Genomic DNA, 21649 nt, shown 5'->3' with positions numbered 1-21649 from the left:
AGAAAAAAAACGAACTTTTGTTGGGCATCTTAACATAGAGAAAGATCTTAATGCATCTTTAATGCGCACACCTCACTTCGACATGGTGAGCTTTTGCGGTTTTGTGACGTCGAGTGACAGACAGGCGAACCTGGCGCATACTAAAACATTTTGCCCAATCGCGGAAGGGTAATCGTGGGAAAGGCGTAGAATCGGAATGAAATGTTTTTCTTTTGTTCTGTCTAATCATGCATAATCATTGTGTGCATGTCATATGACATGGGGAGTTCTCGCGGTTTTCGTGAAGTCGCGGGACAGAGAAGCAAACGGCGGCGAAATATTTTTGGCCAGTCGTGGAGGGCTGATTGCAGAAATGGAATAGAAGCAGTTTGAAATAACTTTACAGAACCGCTGGTCGCTATACAACTCAGTATCTATGTGAAACAACCAAACAGGTGGCGTCGAGCGTGTGAAGTGTGCGACTTCGCGGTAACATGATTATTGCTGCACAGAACCTTGGTTCTCTGACAACCGTTGATGTGGCCCGCTCCTCTTCAAAGAGGGCGCTGTGACGTTCCGCAGCACGAACCAGTCGCACACCCGCCGAGAGGCCACCAAACCGACATGTGGCGCACTGACTGATGACTTGCGCTGACATCGGCCGGTGGCGGCGGCAGAGACGCTGTGGTGTCCTTAACACCACCACCCCCTTTTCCGAAATAGCTCTTCTCGGTCGCATCTGGGGGGTTGCGCTTCGAGCAGGACGCAGACCTGGCCCTATTAATGGCAGCGTGGGTCGCTCAAACGATTGCAGGCCTGCGCGCTCGCTGAGTGACGGCGATTATACGAACCCCCGGCAAGAAGAGGGGGCGCGCTGCCGGCCCGTGTGACCGGAGGAAGTGACTTCGAGCGTGGTTCGCCACTCGATTCGCCCTTCGTCATTGGCTGTCCGCACCAGGCGCGGGCCGTTGGCCATCGGCGCCCGTTAATTGGAGCCGAAGAGGTTGCGCCCGAATCTCGGCCAGACGCCGCGTTCCGTGCTTCCTCGTCTACATTGTGCTTTCCTTACAGCCCACTCTATCGCTGTTCTCGCAGCTGGGAGCTTGCTGCACAGCACCGACCGAAGTCGAACGAACCGAGTGCCTCGCTCGAACGGCGGCGCCGGTCGGCCACGCTACTGGCGTAGTTCTGGGACGACGCGCGCGAAGCAAGACGACGACGTGCGTTCATGGAGTTCGGCGGCGACGGCGGCACTCCCCCAATTAGCCAGAAGCAGTGCTTGCCGACGCAACGCTAATGAGTGCGCGTTATTGCCGCCGGGCTTTTGGAGGCCACTCTCTCCCGCAACCATCCTCGACGGTTGCCTTGCTTCTAATTGGAACCAGGCTGACCGCCGAAACGTGATGGGTCGGTGTTCTGGTATTTTCCCAGCCAGGCTGCTAAGCTGTGCGCGAAGGGATTTTCCTTGTGTCACTTTTGCCGCGAAAGTCGTTTCCGCAGTGACAGACCAGTTCTGGCCTTTTTCTGTATTTCCTCCGTAATATATCGTATTTTTATTCATATGAGTTATGGTAACTTTCGTATATTTAGCAACCACGTTCTTGTATTCTACGCAAATACAGTGTTTGTGGGCTCTTATAGAGCTCAGTGATGATGAACTGTTCCCATTGTGCTAAAAATGAAACTAGAAAGAATGGATTACCTGATACACCATAGATAAAAGCATCGGCCTTTCAGTACGGCAATCATAAAAAGGGGAGTAGACGTTATCTTGCTAATATTGCGTTTACGTTTGTTATAACGTGATCGACCCTGTGTGTAGCCTCAGGCTCTGTCGGCTTCTGTGTCGGCTGCTCTAATTACTCCCGAACCACTTACGACAAGAAAGAACAACGCTTATAATGAAAAAATCACCAGATCCAACGAATTGGAATCTATATACAGCGAAGCTTTGTATGAGTGCATAAAAAGTCGAAACAGGAGTATACGCACGCGCACGCAAGCGCGTGCACAGACAAATTATACCTAGCCATTTGTTAAGCAGAGTTGCTGACTACTGGCGAGTGTGGCGGACGGCTTGACCGCATCGTGGTTTCAGTTAAAAGGCGTAGCGCATCAGAAGCAGGACAAAAGAAGAACAAAGACGACACCCACGGTGTCAGAGGCAGCTTGCGCATACGTACGTAGCATATTCAACTCGATTGTGTTCACAAGAGGCGTTTACTTCCTCATTACCGTACAGCCGCGGATGCGCGAAGGCGAGTTTTCTGCTTCTTTATTTAAATGCATAACCGTTTCTCTTCCTACCCAACGAGGAAACCCGTCCGTCCGTTACACAAGACGAGGTCGCTTTCAATATGGGGCGCGGGTGTTTCGCTTCACGGCAAACTAAGCGGCGAGAACACAGCGCACAGCCGCCGCCAGAGTACTGTTGATTGCCGTTGATAATGGTTCGACGCGGATGGATAAGGCGCTTGAGAGCGATAACGGCTTATAATGATGGGAACACTGCCAGCGCACCTGGAGCCGCCACCTGCAGTAGTTTGCTTGCGTCATCAATTCATCTTGCGCCGCCGTCCGCAGCAGTTCGTGTCGCCGCAGCGCTATTGTTTATACTGATCTGATCTAGTTTCATAATGTTGATAATGACACCAGGCTGCGTGGAAATGAGCAAGTGGCACAATACTTATGCATACATAGGCAACTCCCAGAGGAGTTTCTGCGTGAATTTTTTTCTTTCCCCCGCACGGCAGGCGCCGCCCCTGCCGCGGATGCGCGGAGGCGAGCGCCATCTGGTTGTGCTGCAAGGAACCCAGTGACGCGCTCGGCGCGCGTACTCCGCTGTGATTCGTTGGCCTATTCGGCGAGGGAACAGCCAGGCCGCAGCGCCCGTGGTCGCGAAACCCGGTGTGGTTCGCAAAGAACAGCTTCGCTTTTAATATATGGAAACTTGGTAGAAACTTCCAAATGTTCGGCGCATCTTGTCACTAGTATGTGGAAGGCACGAGGTGCGTGCAAGATTGCGCCTGTATTGCGTTTTCACAAAATAAATTCTTACGCTAGGGCTGTTTGTAATAGCAGATGCCAGCCATTCATGATGTCCGACATGTTTTACAGCAAAAACAGCTGTTCAGTGGCAGACAGCGCTTGAGAAAGAAAAGCTTTGTGAATTTGGAGCCTGGTTTTGAGAAATTATGTTAAAAAGAAAAGTTAAAGCACTTTCCCAATCGGTACACTTGTTTGAGTTAAGCAGGCCGTTAAAAAAAAATTTTCGCGATATTTTCAAGCCTGCACTATAGGACTCTACATAATGCGTATGTCCTGAATTTTACTATTCGTGAACTCTACGATAAATATAAAACCATCACGGTCCTTAATAACAAAGCTAATTAACGCGTTGTTGACAAAAACATTAGTCTTTGTAAAGTTAACACCGGAGAATTCTGTGCTCGTGGCCAACTGATATAACTGCGGGTATGCGATGTGCGTAAATGCCTCGACTTTTTCTGCGTATGTTCAAAGAGTTGCCACTAATATACTTGACCACTGTCGTCGAGTGCATTACGCGTAAGGCTGGTTAGGAATATTATATTTGGTTGTCGCATCTGAAATTGAATTTTAACGTCGTGCATGAAGCACTTTCGTTGAGTCGCTACGTTTTCATCACACATGCAATATTGTGAGATAACGTGGTCGTTTATTCTCGTTGAAAACATCGGTGCTGACATCAGCAAATTAAATCTGGTGCGGCCGTCTTGCGGAGCCCTTATATCGCCATAATGGCAATCGTAGTTCGCCGTTAATGAAGTTACCTGCGCATCTACACAGTCACATCAGTTCTTGCGTGCCTTTTGCTACTAACGCTCACTGTTATCAGGACTCTTTTTTTTCCGCCGCGATATGGGCAGGTAAAATCAGATTCATCGCCTCCCAGGCAGCTTGCCGTAGCTACGCGAGAGGCAGAATATCTTCAATCGCCCGCCGACTCCTCAAACAAGCCTCCCAATTCCCGGACGTTCAAATATTGTGGACTGCAGGACACGAGTCCCTCCGTGGAAATCAGCGTGCGCACGCTGTAGCCCGATCTCATGCCTCCCGGGTGCCACAAGAGAGGGATACGGCCGCATCCATGGAGCCCATACCTTTACAATACAACGCCATACTATAAGACCACAGGTTGAACAGACGACAATACCCACCTCCACACAAGACCCTCTCACGTGAACACGCCGTAACATGGCGGCAACTACAAACCAATATATACCCCCATTTAAGAAGACTACACGCAATACACCCTACGCTATACTCATACAAATGTCCCCTTTGCAACGACTACGCCTCCCTCTATCACACCACATGGGCGTGCCCTAACGTGAAGGCGGCCCGCAAATACCCAACCCCACACCCGAGCAGTGGGAGGCCGTGCTGACTAGTTCGGACCCTCGTAACCAGCAGCAACTGGTGCGGCGGGCCCGGGAGACAGCAAGAGCCGCAGGAGCCCTGTACTAAGGGCGCCTCCCGCACAAGCAGAAAGACACCTGCTTGTCCTTTAATTTTTTTAGATAAATGTGTCTCCTCCTCCTCCTCCTGTAGTAAAATACGGCATTGTCGTGGTAACGCCATATTTAGCTTAAATATACGATTATGTATTTTGAATAGCTGAGGGATAAAGTAGGCCATTCGATTCCAGGACCGCCTAGTGTCCTTTCCCGCCGTCGTGGATGATGGAATAACTCAATGAGATAAGCACCTGCGGTGCGATATCACACTTGATCTGCGTTCCTGACAACTGCAGGAGAGGACAGACACTGTATGTACACAAATACACTATAAATATAGAGAAGACTATACGTATGTATTGACATAATTAAATAAAACCAAATAAAATAATTTTTAGCTCACAATTATATATTTACGATATATAATATAGATAGGTGCGTAAAAAAGCGATTTAGAAGTGTGCATACATATCAAGTATCTCCATGTACCGTAATCTCACCGCTAATGTGCCATTGAGCTAAGTCACGTTCTCTTGAACTTGAGTATGCCCAATAAATGGTTTAAAATTGTGAGGTTCGGCGAGTCCGTCTGGTGAGTTGGTGAGTGGATGGCGGCCGACCGCGCGTGCAGGCAGTGTCGGAAGAAGGTCCGAGAAACGGCGTTCATGTCGAGCAGCAAACTCAGCCGCGTGTTTTAAACGGTGAACTCTTTCTCTATCTCCCCTTTCCGCTCTCTTATTATTCCCCTGAACCCTTCCCCCCGTGCAGGGTAGCCAGCCGGCACTACCTCTGGTTAACGTCCCTGCCTTTTTATGTATCCTTCTCTCTCTCTGAAGAACCAAAGTCCGTGCGCAGCAGTAAGCGAGCAACGCATACCAAAATACTGGGGCTACATTGAATGAGGAATTAAGGACGAATTCCACAAAACATACTTTCTCCGTGCTGTTGTAACTGAATGAGTACACGCGCCTACCGCGCGACAACTGGATTGGTCGGCTATCACTTTGATAAAGCAGTTAAAGAGAAAAGCAAGGAGCACGCAATAAATAAATAAATAAATAAATAAATAAATAAATAAATAAATAAATAAATAAATAAATCAAGGAGGTGCAAAGATCATCATGTGTCAATCTTCAATGCTAGTTACACAATACGAAAATGAATACTTTATTTACGTTGAACTTGCAGCAAGAGCTTTTACTGCAGTGTCCTTTGTACACATCCTGCGATGCACACTTAGAGAGAAAATGGACATTGATTTCCCCATACTCGGCACCGAGTCGTCGCTCAACTTTCCCCGCTTCGCAGCTTCTGCGGGATTTTCCACACGACTCGAGTTCGCGTGGATGCCGCTGTCTGTGCATGTGTTTCGGAGGCGACAGCAGGCACTGCTCTGGCAGACTAAGACGATGTTGTAGGCATTGCGAGGAAGTTGTCCATCAGATGATGGATCTGTCTGCGTTGAGAGCCTTCCCTATTGTAGGTCGGTGGCACGCCTACAATGCTCAAGGTGATCTGGAGCTCCCTCTTATGTTCTCTTATATTAAAGACGTTAAAATAAAATTGGTGACATGCTCGATTCGGCCGCTTCGAAAACTGCTATTGTCATCTACATCATGGGCATGAAAAAAATAAATGAGAAGCTAACACATATTGCTACTATTTAAATTTTTTGTTAACCAGAAGCACATTGCTTTCACTTGTATACTTGTAAAGCGTATACTGGGCTCCGTGCAAACGAATATGCCAACATAATTGCTAAACAAAATATAACTTGAGCAGGAAAACAGCGGAACATTACTCAATAGTTTAGGAAAGACAACAGTTTTGAACTTAATAGTCTTAATATAATTAAGAACTAAACATACAGAGAGGCGCTGAACTCGCCTACGCGCGCACATACCCAGCCGCGCACATACCCAGGCGCGCACGAATTCGCCGAAGGCGACTGCGCATAACATGCCTAAGTTTGTGCTCACATGTCACAGTGAGAGAGTTTTCCTTGTTTGTTTGAAGATAATAGGGCCGTTCGATTTACAGCACTTTTAGGGCATCTCGAGGTACAGAACACAGTCGCTAGCGAGCTCCTTAAGATGTTTGTCTTAAAGAACCTTGTGCCTGGTTTCAAGAATTAGCGTAGGAATTACCGCAGCCGGCAGATCTGCGTTTCCACAGCCTACTGCTGAGAGGCGCGATCACCTGTCGCATTGCAGCTTGTGAGATGCAAGCGTCGCTCGGCGCCTCAGCGAGCGTGTCAGGCGGACTGCTTCTCGCTGCTCCTTCTCCGCCCTATCGTCACCGGCACGTGATGCTTCTCACGGGGAGCATCTGAACGTAGTCTCTAATCTCACAGCACTGATCGTCGCTAAAAGCCAGTCGGGCGTTCAGCGCAAATGCACCTGCCGCTTGCACTGGCTTTGTATCTGCATTGCAGATAAGAGCTCTGCGCGATAATTCAGGCCACTTTGGCATACTCGGCAACCCACTTGATTAGGTCATATTTAGGTCACAGACAGCAGCAGCTTGTACAAAGTCACCAGTTCGGTCGGTCAATGCCCCAGGGCAGTATTTTAGGGCCCCTTCTTTTTAATATTTTTGTGAAACATTGTTGTTTATACGCGATGTATGTAATCTCTGCCGATGACACTACGTTATTTTTGTCATCTATCCACTCTGCCGAATTGATTACGAGAGCTAATGCAGTATTGAATAAACTGCACACATGGTCACCCGATAACTGTTTGACTATTAATTTGCTGAAAACTAAAGCGGTGTTATTTCGCACTAAGAAGATGCAGTTATTTTCGAGGAAGATCTAATAACGAACAACACTAAAATATAACTTGCAAATTTGGTAAAATCCTTGGGCGTATTTTTTTATCATACCATGGCCTGGCATAGCCACATATATTTCCTTGTTTGTAAGCTCTCTCAAATCACCGGAATCCTTTATTCCTTAAACTACCTTCCTCGTTCTATTAAATGCTTATACATAATTACCTTTTGCTGAGCTATTGTTGTCTTGTCTGGGTACGATTGCTGAAACTCATGTCAACGTACTCTACAATCTGCAAAAGAAGGCCCTTCGTGCTATGTGTAACAAACCATATAATTTCCCTTCAGCATCTTTGTTTCAACAACTCAAGACACCGAAAGTAAAGGCTCTTTTAAAGATTTGTTATACTTGCGTGTAACAACGTGCATAAAAGAGGTTTAAACTACAATAATTATGTGGCTGGCTTGAAGCCACACGAAGCTCCCTACAATACAAGAAAGCCAGAGTATTGGAATGTACAAAAATGGTGCACTACTTACGGATCGCAATTGTCGCGCTTTAGGCTGCCTCGGATACTAAAGGATCTCATTGTTAATAAAACGGATGTTGCGACTTACTGTCATCCTGATATTCTTGCTTTTTTCTCCCTTATGTGAGTTGTATGCTATTGTCTAAGGTTAGACAGTGTATTGAGATGTGCTCCCCCCCACTCCTTTTTTTTTTTTACTGCGAAACTGTCTATGGCTGTAATCTGGAGGATCGCGTCCGCGCGTAGACTAACAATCTCTCATACATGGGCAGATCCCGAAGATGGTGCAATGCAGGGCTGACCAGCGGCGAAAGTGAAGCAGGTGTTACGCACTCCCCATACGTGGGCCAATTCCGAAGTTAGTGCAATATCGTGCCGAACTGCGGCGGAGGTGCAGCAAGTGTTAAGCACTCCCCATACGTGGGCCAATCCCGAAGCTAATGCAATACTGCGTTGACCCGCGCCGGAGGTGCAGTTCGCCATTAAGGGGCCCGCACACACAGCTTCGCTGGTCACCCTTCTTCACAGAGTGGAAGGACACTTCGTTTTTTTGCACATTTGTGTTTTTTTTTCTCATGTGTGATGTTTATGTATGGTATGTTGTAGTGCTTGAGTTGTAATGAATTGGAAAAGCTGTATTTCCGCTCTGCTACTCCTTTTGTTTTACAGGTAGTTGTGGCTGGGTAAGCTGCCACGAGCAGCTTTTTTCCCCGTTTTCCCTCCGCAATACTGTGTGTTTGTGAGAGAGAGAGAGATTGAGATAATAGGGACACAATTACCTCGCACATGATTCTGTGTGGTAGTTACGAATACTAATGGCGTCGCAGTTAGTATATTATGGTAGTGTGACGAGCGGCAGACGGAAGACGGAGAGCTCGGCTGGAGCTAGCCTGCTAGGGCCTACAACGTTTGTTAGCTGTCAGTTAGGAGTAGTTATGACTGCCATGCTGCTGGCGGGAACATTAACAGAAGCTGCGCTGGAACTTCATGCAGCTGTTGCAGGTATGTATTTGAAAGGAATGCAGTTATAAATAGGCAGAAATAACCATTCGAAAGTACACATTGCAGATGTAAGACGGATCGTAAAACGTAAAAAAATAAGCACCTAGTCTAATAATCAGCAGTCAGTCCTTTTCCGTCTTTATACATGTCTCCGAATTACCGGCCATGGTTGTGGGGTTTGATTCTAAGCCTAGTATATGTCCAGTTTATACAACAGAAACCCTAAAAATGTGCAGCCATTCAGACAGTATCATGAACTTGCATATGAAGGTGAGAAACGCGTATGTTTTACTGCTCCATAACTATTGAAAACAGCTGCTGTCTGCGTTCTTTTCTCTCTCTCGTCCACTATGCGCTGCTAAAGCTTGTGTTTACCAAATGCTCGAGTAACGGCATTTATGGGCACACTCTCTCTCGAGAACTAGAAGTTCCTGTAGGCTCCTCGGTATGATCTATGTGCGTGCTTGGATAACCGGAAAACCTCATTTATTGAAGCACGCGAGTGACGATCAACTTCTCGCTAGGAATGTGAACTTCGCCAGCGCGCAGCAGTACTGGGACAGACGACTCATACGCAAGGTGGCCAAGCAACGCTTGCTTGCGTCGGCGGCTTTGCCACCACCCTGTGAAACCGACGCTCTCCTTTAAAGGCGGTGAGGTCGGGAATCCTGATTATAGACTCAGCTGGCGTTGACGCGTCTTGAAAAATGAGGCCGCGATAGCGCACCCGCGCGGGGTCCCTCGTCGCCGGCTGCCCCCGGCAAGGCGTTTTCGCCGCAGGCTTCGGAGCGTTAGAACAAGCCCCTCCTGCAAGGGCGGCGCCGGCGCGCGCACGCGTAAGGAGAGAGCGGGGAACCGAGGTGCGGCGCACCTCCTCGAAGCTGGGGCCACCGTGCTCTGCCGGTCTTGCACCCGGACACGGTGATTAGCCCGACGTCAGAGCTCGCTTGCCCCCTCCTCCACCCTTTCCTCTCTCGCCCTCCAGAGTGCGCCTGCCGAAAGGCCAGCATGTTTAGCTGACTTCCCGGGCTGTGAAGCGCTCGCAATGAACCGAGGTAAAATTATTCCTATTTTGCATGTGCTTTTATAGACTGTCTTCTACGATGCAATGATGTTGAGGGATTTTTTTTTCCGCTGTTGAAAATTGCTTTGATTGCGGCGATTGGGCAAAGAATAATGCTTCCACTGGCCGTCTCAAGATACTCTACATTAGTCGCACTCCGGAACTTCTTCTATCAATGACGCTTATTTGCGCTCAATTTATTGTCCCTCTACACATTTTTTCCGTTGTCATTCCGCACTCGTCCTGCCGCTTTCTTTGTCCATGTGTGCGCTTGTTAATCTGTCACCATGAGTTACCAGCTGGCCCAGACCAACACTTTGCGATCTCGGAAACAGAAGCTCCACTACTGTTGTGTCTAGTTGTGAGCATCAGCGAGTCAAGGTTGTTTGGACATCCAGCGTCTGTAAACATTGCTGTGCCTTGTATTCGTACGAAATCTTTCGGTATTCTTGCGAGGCTGTTGGATATGGTTCTCTGCTGGTGTAATTTATGATATCGTTTCCAAGCTAATAATAAACGCGGATCCATCTGAGACCGCATCGTATATATATCTATATGTGTGATCTGCACTCTCCGAAAGGAAAACGCTTCTCATCACCGTCGGACCTCGTTCCAATTTAGTGAAGACGCAATCCATTTCTTTGCCTAACATCGTTTCCGACTTGAATTTTCCGGTCACTTCGCGCTCGGCAATCACGCGCCGCAAGGAGCATCTCGTCGCACGAACGTTCTGCTGTCCGCGGGCGCGTGTATCACTTGGACCAAGCGCCCCATTGCCATCCGGCCCAACCCTGAGAGGTCGGCGTTCATTCCATTTGCCGATTTGCCGGCTAAGCAGAATGCATGTGCCGTCGCCGGCGGCATATTCCATTAGCGCCTTCGTCGGTCGCCTTGCTTTTTTCGGGCGTCACGCTAATTCCTTCGCGAAGCGCCGGTCCGGGCCTGATAGAAACTGCGCGCGTGGGCTCTCCGAGAGAGGCTGCTAGATCCGATCTCCTTGCAGCGCCCACTTCGGCCACCCGACGCAATGCTGTTGCCGGGCTAACCGGCCACGACAGCCGCAGACAGAGCGCCGGAATGGCTGCGAGCAAGTTGCGTGTCCGATGGCCCGCGGCGAGGCTCCCATTGGCCGCCGCATTATCCAATCAAAGCTCGTCGCAAAGTCGGCGGGCGCCTCGCCTGCTCGACCCCGCCGTCATGTCAACATTCATAACGGTGCGCACTGTAGGCGCAAGCTTGCCAGCCCCGTCGGTTGGCCCGCTTATCAGCTCGCGTCGGCGAAGATGCTCGCGTGCAGCGGCCGCGCAGCTTAGCTGGACAGGCCCGGGCTCTCCCCTGTCTGATGTCTCACTCCCCCGCTCTGTGTATTATGCGCGCGCGTGCCTCGAGGCAAGCGCAGTCCGGCCGATTAAAGGGCTTAAACTCGTGTTTGCGCCCCAAGAGAGCTGGCCCTTCGCACTGGCGCGTGTGCACCGGGTCGTTCTAATTGCATGGCCGCCCGCACTGTCTCTTGTCTTGCAGAGAGTATAACGGGTCGGCTGTACCGGAGACAAAAGGAATGAAGAAAGAAACCGGCGAGCCAGAGCGCGCACGGGGCGCCGAATTAAAGCGGCCTTCTCCTTTCACGCTCGCTGCGCCAAAGGCCCGGCGAGTTTGCTCCGGTGTCGGCGACGCCCGAGAGTTTAATTGCAAAGTCGAGTCCGAGGGAGCGTACGCGGGCCTTCTTTGGCCAGAGCAAGATACCAGTGTGCTGGACGTCGCGCCCTGAGGAACTTTTGCCGGTCGACCCTCACCTCTCCCTTCTCATTCTGCGCGTTGGGTATTAGCGCTGCGTAGCGGACCGTGAACTGCGCGCCCTCTGTGGATGGACTGTGCGCACCGCTGCCTCCCGCGCGCTCGCAGGGATTTGGGAGGAAAAAATGAACAAGCAGTAGGGCCGAGCATTCTTACCGTAGCAGCTCCGCCAAGAAGCAGTGTCGCCAAGGGCTCCGCCAAGAAGCAGTGTCGCGGAGCGGCGTCGCCGGCCCTGCGGTGTCCAAACTGGCGAGAGAAAGTTTGTTGGCGTCTCCTTCTGTGCCGCTTGGCTGCTGCCGCTGGATCGGCGCGGTCGTAGGGAGCCGGACCCCCTTCGCGCGTGGCATTCCTCGGCTGCACACCTGCGTTTTGCCCGGAGCTTGGGCACCACGAACGCCGGCGACTGTCTCCTTTTTCCTCGGAATGTCTGTATTTGCGCCAGTGTGCGAAACGTGGTCTGGCTCAAGTAATCTCTCTGGCTTTGTCTCCAGTTTGCTTTCGTGGGTCTCGCGAGCGACTTGCTGGCCACCTCGAGATTTCATACTAGCTTTCTTTTGTGTGAACGCGTCTATTCACAATTCTCCATGTCGGCAGAGCTCGAGCTCTTGCAGAATGAAAGCGGGATACCTGATCGGATCTTAGTTTAGCTTTAGTTTTATGGTCTGGTACCTCACGAAAGTCGCATTTGAATAATTAAATGTTATGAGACAAAACAAACGAGAAAGAAAACTGAAGCAAGCTTTGCCTTCATAGGTATTTATTTTTCGTGTTATATTTTGCGCAGTGACGTTCCACTGCCGGGATTCACCAAAAAAATTTTTACGCTAGAACTTTTCATGATGATGTGCCAGCCGATTGTGATGTGAGACATATTCTCAGCTATGGAGGCCTGCTTATGAAAAAGAACACTTACGAACAGCAAGCTTTGCGAATTCGGGCCCACATTACCGGAAGCCGACCAGCAAACTTCACGTTACTAAATTACATATTTAAACATCATATTTCGGTCTTGTTTTTACATTTAAGCACTATATTGCTTCAAAATTCCCTTCAAGGTTATGGAAACAAACACGTCAACGTTTCTGCCGTCGCATAAATGTCTAAAATGGGGTGCTCGTTCACGCTTTTATTTTTGCACGGGTTCTCGCATGGCCTCTGCATCGAAGCTTGGCATGGCCACTGCGGGATTCGCTAGAATGCTTTCGTGTGCTATGCCACGCGATTCTCTGCCGCCTTGTGCCAGCTGTGCATGCTCGTGGCTGCATCATAGAATGGGATCGTGGTTAGCTGAAAAGCTATAGGGTGCTAGCGTATATACAGGTGACATTGCGCCAGCCCTGCCGCCGACGAAGAAGAAGACAGTTCGTGAGGCGCTGGTATGCAAACGCGTTTATAAAACCCGCCCCTAAATCTTGGTCGATCCTCTTGAGTGGATAGGTATGAACAGCTTTAAGGTCGCCGCCGTGGCCACCACCACCATCACAACCACCGTCATCATCATTGCCTCGAGCATCGCTGACACGAGCCGCTAGCCCTTTACATGTTAATCATCCATTGACCTTGTGTCCCTGCATGAGTGCTCCTCGTGAATGGGCTTCCTTAGTTTGGCAAGCTAAATCAGACATTCTTTACCGAACGTACGGCAGGCTTCGCCACAGTGCGTTGCAGTTTGCTCTTGGCCGACGGCCCGTGCACTGAAATAAATGCGATTATGAGGACGTATGAATTGTTCATTCTGCAGTACATTGCGTCACATTAAGTCGCTGCTGGTATATACTTCTTCTACGAGAGTTTCCTCGGCATCGCCACGACGACTTGTGGACCGTGGTGAGCCCGTGTGTGCACATGTGTAAAAGCACATGCACATTGCAGCTGCGCGTTTCAGTAAAAAGAGGACGTTTGCTATTCTGAGCTCAGAATTTCAGTCACAGGAAGCGCAATAAACGGAGTGCACGTTCAAACTTGAACAATGAGGCAAGCTGCTTCCAAGCTAAGTCCAAGCAGGTCATATCAAAGGAGTCGGTTGATGTTGCCAAATAAATTACCGTAATGTTTACGTTATGCGTGCCTTATAGTATTTTTTTCGTTTGGATACTACATCCTCAGTGAAGGGTACCAGTGCGAATTGGCCTTTTAAAATAAACCACGACAAGAAATACGTGCTACCGACCGGCCCAGCGCGCACAGCTGTTTGCATTTAAAGCCGTCTCCAGCAATGGCCCCTGTACCATCGCGAGCCACGCCGTAACCTCAAGTGACATTTAGTGCAAGGAGCAAAAATAAAAATGAGAAGCCGCTGTGTCATCCGATGTTCTTTTTTATTTAAAAGGTTCACCGCTTTCGACAAACTCTTCGATCGCTGGTGGAACCAGCGATGGGGAGCTGTAAAGATGAGCGCGCGGAAAATTACGACCAGCGCACGTCATTCGGTGTGTTGAGTGCACTTTTTGAGCTAGACGGGGAAAAAATCGATCGCTGTTTGCGCTGAACTAAAATTTCAGTGCGCGCCCACTGACAGGCGGTTTTCCTTTCTTGTGCTTATCACTTGCATACTGAATAAGCACGGCCGTCACGTCCACAACGTGCATTGAATTATCGCGCACGTCTCTCGGTGAGCGCGCCCACCACGGAGCGCCGCTTAGTTGTTTGAATAGAACGGTGCACCATTGCTGAGGTTAGACTTCTCATCACCTTAGCAGAGGCCGAATTCACAACACTCTTGACGCACAAGGTCGGATGCTCATTTACGAGGCATTTGCCTGACGCATTTTTGGGCATCGAGATTGGCTACCGCCGTGGCGTCGGCCAGCGACGAAACTTGCCTACCTGCTCGTAGTTCTGTGAATTTCGCTTCATGTTCTTGATTGGGTGAATGAAGCTGTATCTTTGGCTGCACTGCACGGCTTCAGCGCGACAGAGAATGAAGGAAGGAGAAAGTAGTAAAAACTTGTTGAAAGAGGGCGCGTTATAAGAAAATGCTTGAAAGAAAGCAATAAAAGAAAATCGGGAAAGTGGCACAGAGAGCAAACGTGCGTTCCCGCTATCTCGAGGACGCAACACTCCGGAAACGGAAGCGACGCTCTATTTCCGGCGGCTGAGAGCCCCGAAGACGTGGCGGGCGAGTTATTCGCCATATTAGGGCCAACGAAAAGGGTACGAGGAAAAAGAAAGATAGAGACAGAGGGACTGGACCGCAAGTGGACCATTGGACACGGTGCTGGCAGTAGAAAGAGAAGGGGACCAAGCAGTTAAGCAAAGCCCGTGCTTTTTCGTCTTCAACATAACAAAAAATCCGTGTGGCCGTCTGCTGTCGTCGTCCGCGCGCCCTCGAAGCCGAAAGTCTCGTTTGCTCCCTTATGACTGTGACTGGGGACGAGTGCTTCGTCGTCTGCTTGCGAGGCATACAGACGAGGGAGTCGCTTCAACTTGGCCGCGGGTGCAGCGTAATTGACTCGATGCTGTTCCTTCGTGTTCTGAATCTGCTCAGGCAAATCATTTCGTGTTACGGACATCACGTGGCGCAGTAATGACTGGCAATATTTCTTGCCGCAAGCTGTTACGTTCTCCTTCATATTCTTCCATATCACGGGGCACGAAAGTTTTTGGACAAGTTGGCGGGCACGGCGAAAACGGCGAGTTTATTCCATCGCGCCGCTCGACGTGGGACCAGTCTTCAAGATTACAAGAACTTAGCAGCACTTCAACATACCTGCGCCATCTGCTCAGAGTCTCGGGTGACTTACAAAACTGGGTTTGGGCTAGTTGGTAGGGCATAATTGAATTAAATGTTCTTAAACTAGCTATCTTAAATGCAGGTGTTTCGTTTTTAACTTGGTGACTGTACTTGAATTTGGTGTCCACGTTTTACTTCCTGCGTTGTAGCTTAAGTAATGCACAACACCGCAGAAATAGTCGACCACATTTGGGGAAAACAGCGCAATGCATTCAGTATTCCAAGAGTCTTTCGACTTTGCTTTAAGTGGCGGCGAGAAATTGTCGAGAAGGGTAACATGAATGACTGAAAATTTAAATACTCGTGATGGTCGCAATGTTTTTCCATAACAAGTGCGAGGAAAATAAAAGCCTTATTCTCAAATAATAATAATAATAATAATAATAATAATAATAATAATAATAATAATAATAATAATAATAATTATTATTATTATTATTATTATTATTATTATTATTATTATTTATTATTATTGAAAAACTGTCTTTTTGAGCTGGCCCTGTTTTAAGAACCGTCGGATTTTCTATATCAAACATTTGAACTTAACCAGGTAGCCTGTGGGCTTTTCTTAGATATATCTAAGGCTTTCGATTCGGTAAGCCGCAGTATTCTATGTGCTAAACTACACAATTGCGGGTTTCGGGGACATTTCCATGCTTTTATACATTTATACAAAACTACCTGTTAAGTCGGTCTCAGATTGTATGTATTGGCGACCAAAGGAGTTCTTTGCGGTTTCTTAATGCAGGGGTTCCACAGGGTTCCATTTTGTCTCCGCTTCTTTCTTAATTTGTACGTTTGTGACGTGGCACAGGCAACTACTTCATGTACGATTTTCCAGTATGCAGATGATACGTTGCTTGTTTCTAAGCACACGCAGTACGAAGCAGCTGTCGCTTTACTTCAAAGCGACATAAAAAATGTGATTAACTGGTCTCAAAAAAAAAAAAAAACGTATAAAAGTCAATGCTCGGAAAACTCGATTAGTATATTTCAGAAATCCGTTAAAGGCTCTTGTAACAAGTCAACGTGTCTTCCTTCACGGTTCTGATTGCTTAGACTGTGTTTGTGCCCCAGTACAATATGCGGGTAGGGTCAAGTACCTTGGAGTGTACTTTGAAACTAACTTATCATGGAATATTCAAATGGCTCGAATTTGTGCTATGTTGTTAAAAACTTTATTTAAACAGAGGTGTTCGGGCCACGTAGGCCCCTGGGCCCCCGCACGACCGTAGTCCACTCAAGTGTTTATGTTCCGTAGGTCCATAACACTGGCAGCCCGGCTGGTCGCGATGTTTTGCGTTGCCGGGTCCTCAGAGCGGAGCACGGTCTCCCAGTCCTCCCACGATGTCAGGTGCTCCAGGCCCCGCGGGAGAGGGTCCGCCGGGCAAAGCGAGAGGATGTGGATGGCGGATGCGAACGGTTCGGGACAGAGGGCGCAGGCGGGCGTGGGGAAAGAGGGATGGTAATGGGATAGGGTGACAGGGGAGGGGAGTGTGTGGGTCTGGAGTCGCCTCCACAGTGTCGCATGCCTGTTGTCTAGGGATGGGTTAGGTTTGGTTAGATCTGACGTGCTGCTCTATAAGCCTGCGTCAGATCGCTGAAAGAGTGCATGCGCTCCTTCGTGAATCCGGGATCGGAGGCCACCTGAGCCCGGTTAATAGAACCTCGGGCTAAAAGGTTGGCAGCCTCGTTTCCGGGATTCCCGGAGTGCGCAGGCACCCATATCAGCTCCACATGGCGGGGTGGAGGTGCAACGGGCGAGTCCAGTATGCAAAAAGCAGGAACATGGACTCGGCCTCGTGCAAAATTTAGTATAGCTGTTTTTGAATCTGTTATTATGTACCGGGCTTCCGTATGGGTGATGGCAATGGCAATGGCAGCTTCCTCTGCAGCTTCTGGGGAAGTGTGTGCGGGTAGGGGTAGTGTGATGAGTGGGGAGAGGGAGGAGTCCACCACGGCGGCAACCGCTTGCTCTCCCATGCATGCGGCGTCCACCCATACGGCGTCCGGTTCGGGGCCGTAATAGCGATGGAGCGCCTTAGCTCGAGCTCGGCGGCGCGCCTCGTGGTGTTGTGGATGCATGTTCCTCGGGAGCGGTTTAATAAGCAGCTCCCGGTGGATGTGGCGTGGGGTGGCGAGTTGTGTAGGGTCGTTGGCCGGTATCCGGATCCCGAGGGAGTCCAGGATGTGCCGCCCAGTGAATGTTCGTGTCAGGCGAATGTATTGCGCCATCCGGTGGGCTTCTACAAGTTCCCCGATAGTGTTGTGGAGGCCCAGGCCGAGTAGTCTGTCTGTGGGTGTATTAATGGGTAGTTTTAATGCTACTTTGTACGCCTTGCGTATTAATGCATCTAGGGCATTAGTATCGTGTCGGGATAAGTGTAAATATGGGGTTGTGTAAAGCACACGGCTGAGGACGAAGGCATGGATGAGGCGACATAGGTCGCGCTCCTTCATGCCTCTGTGGTGGGCTGAAACCCGGCGAATGAGGTGCGAGATCGCACCTGCAATCTGCTTGAGTTTCTTCAGGGTGGTGGTGTTTTTACCGTCACTCTGGATATGGAGTCCCAGTACTCGGAGGGTTTCAACCTCCGGCACTGGGCGTCCGTCCAGCTCGATCGTGATGGGGGAGCATGGGGAGCAGCGATTACGAGGTCTGATGAGTAGTAGTTCGGATTTTTCTGGGGAGCAAGAAAGACCGATACTGGCAGCATAATTTTGGGTCAGGGTGGCTGCAGATTGGAGAGTATCCTCTATGCCGCCGTCACTGCCGTGGGTAGTCCACAGCGTGATGTCGTTGGCATAGAGGGTGTGTTTGAGATGGGGTATGATTGCCAATTGTCGGGCCAGGGGGATTAGGGTGATATTAAATAGAAAGGGGGACAGGACGGACCCTTGCGGTGTGCCAACACTCCGTAAAGTAAAAGAGAGGGAGGTGAGTGGGCCAAAGTGTATCTGAGCAGTGCGGTCGGTCAGGAATGCTTGAATGTAGGTGTAGGTACGTGCACCCACATTCAGTGGCGAGAGGGCAGTCATGATCGCATGGTGTTCTACGCGATCAAAGGCTTTGGAGAGGTCCAAAGCCAAGACTGCCTTTGTGTGACCCGGGATAAGGGGGTCGAAAATGTCGTGCGTAAGTTGTAGCATGGCATCCTGCGCGGATAAATGGGGGCGGAAGCCCACCATGCTGTGAGGGTAAAGGTCGTTTTCCGCCATGTGTTGTGTGAGTCTCGATAACACTACATGCTCGAAAAGCTTTCCGAGGCATGAGGTTAGCGAGATCGGGCGAAGGTTTTGGAGTGTAAGTGGTTTGTTGGGTTTGGGTATGAAAATAACCTTCGCATGACGCCAGGACTGGGGGAGGGTGCCCTCCCTCCAACACTGGTTGAAGTAGTCCGTAATCTGTGTGATGGATTGATCATCCAGATTACGAAGCATAGATTTGGTTACCTGGTCGGCGCCAGGTGCGGAGCTGGTACGGAGAGTCAGGAGGGCCGCTCTGACTTCCGTCTCCGTTATGTCCGTGTCGAGTGTGGGGTTGGGCTGCCCTGTGTAGGGAGGTAAGCGAGTCGGTATGCCTGGGGAGGTGTAGGTTTTCTGAAGTGTATCTATGAGGCTGTCAGGGTTGTCCATGTGTGCGTGGACGAGTCTTGTTACATGGTGTTGTGTTGCTGTTTTTGTCTGCGTCGGGTCTATAAGGTGGCGGAGGAGTTGCCAGGCCCGCTTGGTGGACAGGTTCCCAGCAATGCCGTCGCATATCTGGCCCCAGTTGGACCGGCAAAGCTCCTCAGAATGTTGTTGGATTTGGGTTTGCAGCGCGGCCAGCCGCTTTTTAAGTGTCCTGTTTAGCTTATTCCTCTTCCACCGTTCTAGGAGGCTGTGATAGGCCTCCCAGAGGTGGGCCAGTCGGGTGTCTAATGTAGGGGTTTCGGTAGGGGTTTCAATGAGTTTTGTGTTGCATTGGACGTCATCCTGGAGTGATTTCACCCAGGTGTCGATATCGGAAATAGGGGTGTCAGAGCGGGCCGCCCGAGTGGTGCGGAGAGAGTCCCAGTTTATGAGTTTGTGTGTCATGTAAGTGTGACGGGGTTGTTTGTATGGGACAGTGACCTGTATAATGTAATGATCGCTGCCTAGTGTGTATTGTGTTCTGGTCCAGGTGACGCCTCGGAGGGAGTGGGTCAGCACCAGGTCCGGGCTGGTGTCCATGCTGACGCTATTTCCGATCCGAGTGGGCGTCAGGAAGTTGTTGTGTACGGTGAGGTGGAGGCTCTGGAGGAGCAGCCAGAGCCTGCGACCTCGGTGTGTTGTTGTTTTGTATCCCCAGTCTGTATGTTGACTGTTGAAGTCTCCGCCGACTAATAGGGGGTGCTTTCCTGCCAGCCGGTGCACCGATCGAAGTAGGGACTCCAGAGACGCCATCGGGTGTGATGGGAGGTGATAAATGTTGACAATAAATATGGATGGTAACGTGTGTTTATGGTGTATGATTTCAGTGATCACGCAGGGCGTCTCTGAAGTGATATGGTGTACCCTGTGAGTGATGCTACGGTGTATGAGTGTGGAAGCCCTGGGCTTGTCTGTGGCGTCCGAATGTACTGAGGTGTAGCTGGGAAGTGTTGCGCAATGTGCAGCGTCTTAGTATTTGGGGCTGAGGAGTGAGTGTAGGAAGTAAAAGCTGCAGAGGTGCACGCTTGCCCCGGAAGCCACGGCAATTCCAAGTTAGAATTTGTAGGTAATTATTTCCCCGCGCCGCCATACTGGAGCGTGGGGGGGCGGAGAGGGGGGGGTTAGTTGCGTGTGCATTGGAATGTGTTGGACAGGAGGGGTGAATTGTGTAGGCTGAAGGGTGGGTTGCGAGGGTATGGAAGGACGCATTTGTGTGAAGCGGTGTTCTATGTTTTCGAGCATCTTGTTAAGCATAACATCCATGCGGTGCTCTAATTTCTCCGTGAGGGTTTCTACGAGGTGAGTGAGTTTAGTCTCGAGGCGTGTTTCGAGTTCTTGTAGTTTACGATCGAATTTAGCGTCAAGCGCTGCGAGTTTGGCATCTATGTCTGTCAACTGAGGGGGTGGTATTTCCTGTGCGGTTCGCTGTTTTTTCGTGGGAGGTGTGCTGGGAGATTCCTTCTCGGTGGGTGGAGTGGAGTTAGGGAGGCCTGATTGTGTCGGAGGTTGGGTATGGACGAGGGAAGCAAGGCGACTTACCTCTTCCCTGAAGGCCTGGAGCTCCCGTTCCTGTTGCAGCGCTTCGGGAGTCTGGGTGAGCGGGGGGTTATGTCTTCCGGCGACCAGGTCGGCCCATGTGAGATGTCGAGCGTCCGAAGAGCGAGAAGCTGTGCTGCCGGAGCGTCGACGCGGGCTGGGACTGAATCGATGGTGTTGTTGATGTTCTGTCTTCTTTTGAATGGATCGCGGCTGGCGTGTAGTAGGACTTCTTCGATTTGCTTTGCATCCACTTGTTCCGGTCATGTGTCCTCCACCGCAGAGAATGCATTGTGGAGCGCAGGTTGGGGGGTCCACTCTTTCATGAGTTTCGCCACATCTTGGGCATCGATGGGAGCGGGGCAGGGTACATACATCTGCTCGATGTCCTGGCTTTCTGCAGTTCGCACAGGCGTCGATGTGTCCCCGGTAGACCGTGCATAGGTGGACACCGCCGCCGTAGATGATTTTCCTCGGAACTGGTCCGTAGGCAAAGGTGATAAGGATTGAGCGTGTTTTCCCCATACGTCGGGCATCAATGATGGGGACTTCGGAATTTCGGGCCTGAAGGTCTGTGATGACCTCGCTGGGGGTTTCATCCCAAAATGCGTTCGTGATCACTCCGCGCACCGCCCCGGCTGGTGGGGCGATGTAGGCTGTGATAGCATATTTTCGGTCGCGTAGTGTAATTTCCTTGAGATTGACGAGCTTGAGGGCGGTCTCTTGGCACGTGGTGGCGATGGTGCATGTGTTGTTGGTGGGATGAACTCGGATCTGGATGTCTTGTTGGCCTTGTAGCTGCGCTGCCTGCGTGATTGTGGCGAGTAGCGGGCGCGGTGGGATGTCGAGAAGCGCGAGCCCTCCCTGCGATCGGTAGACAACCTTGTAAGCGTCGGCAGGCAACGGCGCGAGTTGGCGACCTTTGAACGCTGCTGCTCTCGCAGCGCGCAGCTGTTCTTGGCGAGGCTGGAACGCGGGCGGCGATGGCGTCGTGGCGTTTGCGTTCTGTGGCGTCTTTGTGCGCGATTACGTAATGTTGCATGTGTCCTTTACCGTATAAGGAGTT

At 50.2% G+C, this 21649-nt stretch overlaps 1 protein-coding gene across 4 annotated transcripts in view; it reads left to right on the top strand.

The window, feature by feature from the left end:
• bru3 (CUGBP Elav-like family member bruno 3) overlaps positions 1-21649 on the top strand; it is a 710212-nt gene that overhangs the window by 464557 nt on the left and 224006 nt on the right. The gene's annotated exons all lie outside the window — the stretch shown is intronic.

The sequence above is a fragment of the Dermacentor andersoni genome, chromosome 5 (assembly GCF_023375885.2).
Source record: "Dermacentor andersoni chromosome 5, qqDerAnde1_hic_scaffold, whole genome shotgun sequence".
NCBI classification, from domain to species: Eukaryota; Metazoa; Arthropoda; class Arachnida; order Ixodida; family Ixodidae; genus Dermacentor; species Dermacentor andersoni.
Note: the sequence above shows the minus strand (reverse complement) of the source record. Positions and strands in the feature narration are given on the sequence as shown.